Here is a 6916-nt window from a genome sequence, read left to right on the forward strand (position 1 = left end):
CAATGACCAACATAAGTTTCGTATAGAGAGAGCTCTGTGAATTTGAAGCCAGCCTTGTCTACAGTGAGTTCCAGGCCAGCCAGCGTACATTATACAACCCTCTGACTGGGGTGGGGGGAGCTGGAGAGATGATTCAGCAGTGCTGAAAAGACCACTGACTGCTTTTCCAAAGAACCTAGATTTGATTCCTAGTACCCACATGGCTCGCAACTCTCAACCATCTTTAACTTCAGTACAAAAGGACCTGTGGAGGTTTGAATATGCTTGGCCCAGGGAGTGGTACTATTAGAAGGTGTGGCCCTGTTAGAGTAGGTGTGGCCTTACTGGAGGAAGTGTGTCACTGTGGGTGTGGGCTATAAGACCCTCATCCTAGATGCCCTGAAGCCAGTCTTCTCCTAGCAGCCTTCAGATGAAGATGTAGAACTCTTCAGTTCCTCCGGCACCATGCCTGCCTGGACTCTGTCATGTTATCACTTTGATGATAATGGAATGAACCTGTGAACCTGTAAGCCAGTCCCGATTAAATGTTTTCCTTCTACTAAGAGTCACCTTGGTCATGGTGTCTGTTTACAGAGGTAAAACCCTAAGACAGGACCCAACACCCTCTTCTGGCCTCCTTGAGCACGGTATGCTTGTGGTATACAGACATACACATAGGCAGAACACCTATACAGATGAATAAAATTTCTATTTAAAAACCTGTGATAGTGCCAGTTGTAGTGGTACACACCCACGATTCCAGCACTAGAGAAGTAGAGGTAAAAAGACAATTCGAAGCTGCCATGGACTACATATCTACAGGCTGGCTCCAATTGGGGGGAGGGTATATTCTTACTGTTCTCTTAACAAAGTCTAAGGACCACATGGGCTAATATCCTCAGCCTGAGCTAGCCTTTTGTGTTTTTTCTTGTCTCCTATTAACTGAATGAGCTTTTAACTTTTCAGAGAATAGAAATCTTACCAGCCAAAGCTTTCTCCTTGATGATTCTAGCAGACATGGACTAATGACCAGACAGTTCATTCCAATATGCCCATCCATCAAGGTAAAGGACACTTTAAATGCGCACACTTGAGACTTTGAAGCGCAGGGTTCCCTCTTCATTTATCAACTCATCTTTATTAAAGAAAGCAGGAAAGAAGAAAAGCAGAGCCACAAGAAGGGCTCTAGCTAGACAAATACAGGAAGAATGCGAATACAGGAAGAATGCGTGTGAAGAGAGGGTGGCCCTGGGGTCAGAGTGGCTCCTCCCTCTGGCCCATCATACACTCTGTATTTATGGACTCTTCTTTTTTTCAGACTGGATGTGAGATCACTGAGCATGGTTTGGTGGATATAGGAGGTACTCAGGAGTGGGGGCCCTCTGGCTAGAGTTATACTTGACTCCACAGCTGCTTCTCAGTTAACACATCTTCAGACTCATTTGCATTAAACTTGACAAAGCCCCACTTCTTTGAAATGTGGAACTTAGTCAAGGAATGTGAACTTGGTGCTATACAGATCCTTAATCAAATGTTCCTTATTTCTAGCTTGGTGCAGGACATGAAGATCTGACCAATGTAAGCCCTGGTTACTATGCCCTAGAACTTCTCGGAGGCACCCCATATAACCTCTCAGGATCATAGACTGGGGACAACATTGAAATCAGAGACATAAATCTACCAAAACATTGTCTCCAAGGTCCCCCAAAGCAACCCACATAGGCTACACAAGCTGTCTATGTATGCAAACTTTGTGCACCAGACCCCCATAAAGAAAGGAACCTAGTCAGCTTAATAGACTACAGGTATTTCTGAACTCTGACTGTATAGGTCTGTAGGACTATCATTATGTCATTATCTCACTATTTACCATGGATTGTTGTTGTTGTTGTTGTTTTTCAAGACAGGGTTTCTCTATGTAGCCCTGGCTGTCGTGAAACATACTCTATAGATCAGTCTGGCCTTGAACTCAGAGAGCCACCTGCCTCTGCCTCCTGAGCGCTAGCATTAAAGGCTCGTTCTTCCACTGCCCAGCTAGTTTTTGGGTTTTATTTACTTATTTTGACATAGTCTCACTATGCAACCCTGGCTACTTAGGATTCACTATGTAGAGGAGGCTGACCTCGAACTCAGAGTCTGCCTGCTTTTGCCTAGCTAGTGCTTGGATGTTTTGTTTCTATACAGGATCTCACTATGAATCCCAACCTGGCTCTCATCAGCCATAGATAGTGCTAGGATTACACATATCCCCTCACCATGTTCAGCTTGGTTTTGGGGACAAGGTTCCACACTTAACAAGAGATAGATCTGGAACTCCCTATATAGCTCATGCGGTCCTATTCCAGCTCTGAGAAATGAGGCCCTGGAGTGAAAGTCTTCAACACCTCCTTCCCTACACTGTGTCCTATATCCTCTACACCCCCCCCCAACACCCCTCCTTTAATGCTGAAAAGGCTAGATTCTTCCAAAGACTTCTGGTCCCCTTCCACCTAATCGCCAGGCAATTCTTTGCCAAAAGGAATTGTTCACTCTCATATTGTGTGGTCAAGAAGCTTTCTCCAAGGTCTAAACAGATAGCTCCATGGGTAAAAGTGCTTATTAGCAACCAAGACTATTCAAGTTCAATCTCCCAAATCCACACAACAGAAGATCAGAACCAATTCTTGAAAATTGTTCTCTGACCTTCACCAAACTCCCTCCTTGTAAATAAGTATCGTTAAAAAAAGAAAAAAGAGGGTCTGGAGAGATGGCTCAGTGGTTAAGAGCACTGACTACACTTCCAGAGGTCCTGAGTTCAAATCCCAGCAACCACATGGTGGCTCACAACCATCTGTAATGGGGGTCTTATGCCTTCTTCTGGCATGCAGGTGTACAGGCAGATAGAGCACTCATATACATAAAATAAATAAATCTTAGAAAAAAGAAAAGAAAAAACAAAATTACTGTTTTGGTTTTGTTGTTGTTTGGGGGGACACGGGGGTAGCCCTGGCTAGAACTCCCTTTGTGGACCAGGCTGGCCTCAAACTCAAGAGATCTTCCTGCCTCTGTCTCCCGAGTGCTAGGATTAAAGGCGCTTACCACCACACCGCCTGGCTAAAATAAAATGTTTTAAGAGAGCCTTGAAGCCCAGGCTGGTCTACAGAGTGAGCTCCAGGACAGCCAGGGCTACACAGAGAAACCCTGTCTCGAAAAAAAAAAAAAAAAAAAAAAAAAAAAAAGTTATTTGTTTGCTGGGCATGCCTTTAATCCCAGCACTTGGGAGGCAGAGGCAGGCGGATTTCTGAGTTCGAGGCCAGCCTGGTCTACAGAGTGAGCTCCAGGACAGCCCGGGCTATACAGAGAAACCCTGTCTCGAAAAAAACTAAAAAAAAAAACTAAAAAAAGGGGGGGGGGGGGAGACTCGAAGCTCCTGGTTATTCATTCCTATGTGTTGTTTCCCAGTCAGCTTACTTTTTATTAATTTTTTTAGTTTTGTTTGTTCGTAACAATAAAAGGAAATTTCCAGCTGGCCTCTCTGATTTCCCCATTCACTCATTTCCCAGGTTTGATCTTCTCCCACTGGAAGCTCGGGCCCTGTGAGAGTCTGAGGAGCTGAGCGCCTCAGGCCAGGCTTCCAGTGGCCGAGCGGCCCTCAGTTAAGGCGGCTGGGCCTGACGTCCCCTGCTGTGGCCCAACCTCCTCATCTCTTCCCACTCCTTGTGCCCCTCGTGACCCACGCCTCTCGTGTTCTCACCTCTACACGCACCACACGCGGCACCACACGCGCCAAAACGCGCACACCTTCCAGCAACTTCCCAGGCGCCTAGGAAAGCCCGCCAAGGTGAGGCCCCGCCCCTGGGCTGCGCCCACCAATGAGAACACCGATCCTTGGCTCCGCCCCCCTGTGCACGAGGCCAAAGGCCTTTTAACGGTTTTAAAGAGCTTAAGGATCCTAACGGTTTGAACAGTCAGCTTACTTCCCACCACAGAGCGCCTTAAGTCACAGGCAGCCCGCAGACCCCACGATCCTGAACCCTCAGGTCTGGATGCTCAGCACAGGCCCTCTCAGGGTCCACTGCCCCATTCCACTTCAAACCTAAAAAATGGAGGCCCTCAGGAATACCCAAAGCTGCCTATGAGGGCCACGTGTAGGTTGGGCCAGGGCGCCAAAGATCAGGATATAGCTAAACATCTCGCTGGCCTTTGAGTTCATCGTTGTCTGGATATAGCAGAGTAGCCAGAGTGAAGAGATCTGCTATATCCTGACAACAGAGAACTCAGGGACCAGCAAGATGCACAGCGAGTAAAGACCTTTGCCACTAAGCCCAAAGACCTGGCTTTGATCCTCAGGACCCATGAAGATAGAAATGAGTTCTGAGGCCCTTGAATGTTGTGCGCTGACCCCTACATGTATGATGGCATGAACATGGACTCTTACATACACAAAGGCAAAACAACAAAATCCAAAAATCAAAAAAAATGAAGCAGGGAAGGGGTTGCATGCCATTAATCTCCAGCACTCAGAAGGCGCAGAGGCTGGTGGATCTCTGAGTTCAAGGTCAGTCTGGTCTACAGAGTGAGTTCCAAGACAGCCAGGACTACACAGAGAAACCCTGTTTCAGAAAACAAATAAGACCCAAAACAAACAAACAAAAAAACCAGAAAAACCCACCATCAAAAACAAATGTAAACCCAAGTAATAAAAATGGTGGAACAATAAATTACATCATTGCACATAAACCTCAAATATTTATGCTAAGTAGAAGTCAGACACAAAAGAATCCATATTGTATGGTTCTACTTATATAAAATTCTAAAAAATGTACACTCTATAGTAACAAAACAATGGAGACAGTTATGGTACACATCTGGAATCCCAGCACTCTGGGTGGGGGGAGGCAAGAAGATCAGAAGTTTCAGGTCTTTTTGGCTACAGATTGAGTTTGGGGCCAGACTGGGATACGTGAGACCCTTTGTCAAACAAAGTCAGACATGATAGCACATGTCTGAAATTCCAGCACTTGTGTAGGTAAGAAGATGGCTCTAAGTTCAAAGCCATCCTGGCCTATATATAAGGGGTTCTAGCTTATCCAGGACTACATAGTGTGATTTTATCCCAAAATACAAGCAAAAATCCACAACCTAGTTTGGGGTCCAGAGCTCTGCAGTAGAAGTCATATACAATATATGGAAGGCCCTGGTTCCATCACTGGAACAGCAAAAAATAAATTAGCCAAGTATGGTGAGACCTGTAGTCCTAGCGACACGTACGTGGATCAGGAATTGGAGGCCAGCCTGGGATACATAGCTAGTTTCTGGGAAGTCTGGAATACAGAGTGGAAAAATACCCTGTCTCAGAAAAGAAAGAAAGAAAGAAAGAAAGAAAGAAAGAAAGAAAGAAAGAAAGAAAGAGAGAAGGAATGCCAGGCAGTGGTGGCGCACGCACTTGGGAGGCAGAGGCAGGCGGATTTCTGAGTTCAAGGCCAGCCTGGTCTACAGAGTGAGTTCCAGGACAGCCCGGGCTTCACAGAGAAACCCTGTCTCGAAAAACAAAACAAACAAACAAACAAAAAACAAAAAAAAAGAAAGGAAGAAGGAAGGAAGGAAGGAAGGAAAAGGATAATTGGACCCAGTTACTCACACCTTTAGTCTCAGTACTTAGAATGCTGAAGCAATAGTATTTTGCTGTGACTTCCAAACCAATCTGGGCTACAGAGTGAGAAACTAAAAATCCCCCAAAATTTAAAACAAAACACAACAAAAGTGGGGTGGTAGTGATGCATACCTTTAGTCTCGGCACTCAGGAGGTAGAGGCAGGTGTATCTCTGATAGTTCAAGGCCATTCTGGTCTGCAGAGTGAGTTTCAGGACATCTAGGGCTACACAAAGAAACCATGTCCTTGAAAGAAACAAAAGAAAAGAAGAAGAAGGAGAAGAAGAAGAAGGAGAAGGAGAAGGAGAAGGAGAAGGAGAAGGAGAAGGAGAAGGAGAAGGAGAAGGAGAAGAAGAAGAAGAAGAAGAAGAAGGTGGTCTTGTGGCTCCAGGCAGCACAATTTCAAGACTCTCCTGTGACACAGAGTAAGTTCAAGGCCAGCCTAAGTAACTTCGTGTAACAGGCACAAATAACAATAAAAGGGTTGTAGTTTAGTAGTCCGCTTGCCTAGAATACAGCCAGGCCTGTATTTGATTCTCAGCACCGCAGACGATGATGATGGTGGTGGTGGTGGTGTTGATAGTGATGGTGATAATGATGGAATGATGGTAAAATTATATGATCATCACAATTCTTATTAGATCATCTTAGACATGGTGGTACATGTCTAAAATTCTAGGACCTGGGAGGCAAGACAAGTGAATCAGAAAGTTAAGGCTGTCCGCAATTGCCAGCCTAGGCCACACGAGACTCTATCTCAAAAAGAAAGAATAAATTAAAGAGTTGAAGTCCTCCTCATCCCTAATACCATTCCTCTTTCTCCCTCAAGTGACTTCTATACTGAATTGATTAATTAATCCCTTTATGCACGATTTATATTTTCATCCCACACTTTTTTTTTTTTTTGACCACCAGTAATATGTAGCATTGTTTAAAACAGCATCTTACTATATAGCCAGGGCTGGCCTGGTCTTCACTGTGTAGACTAGGCTAGCCTCAAATTCACTTTGGAGTCAAGATTGGCTTTAAACATTTGATTCACTTCCCAAGGAATTACAAATGTTCCACCTGGCTTAAGATTTCTGGTAATAGGTTTAGGATAGTTAATCTCCACTGTCAATTCCATGAGACCTAGAATTACCTAGGACGTGAGACTGTGCCCATGCCTGTAGGAATTACCTTGATTAGATGGTTGAGGTGTGAAGACCTGAACACTGCAGGTGGCATTGTCCCCTGGGCTGGTATCCTAGACTGTATAAAAAGAAGGAAATCAGATGAGCACAGAGTTCACTGCCACCTTCTCTCT

At 45.0% G+C, this 6916-nt stretch overlaps 1 pseudogene; it reads right to left on the reverse strand.

Moving 5' to 3' along the window:
• Positions 1–1665: 1665 nt before the first annotated feature.
• Positions 1666–1784, reverse strand: LOC114612014 (annotated as a pseudogene).
• Positions 1785–6916: the final 5132 nt, after the last annotated feature.

Source organism: Grammomys surdaster, unplaced genomic scaffold, assembly GCF_004785775.1.
Source record: "Grammomys surdaster isolate TR1022 unplaced genomic scaffold, NIH_TR_1.0 126131, whole genome shotgun sequence".
Classification (NCBI taxonomy): Eukaryota; Metazoa; Chordata; class Mammalia; order Rodentia; family Muridae; genus Grammomys; species Grammomys surdaster.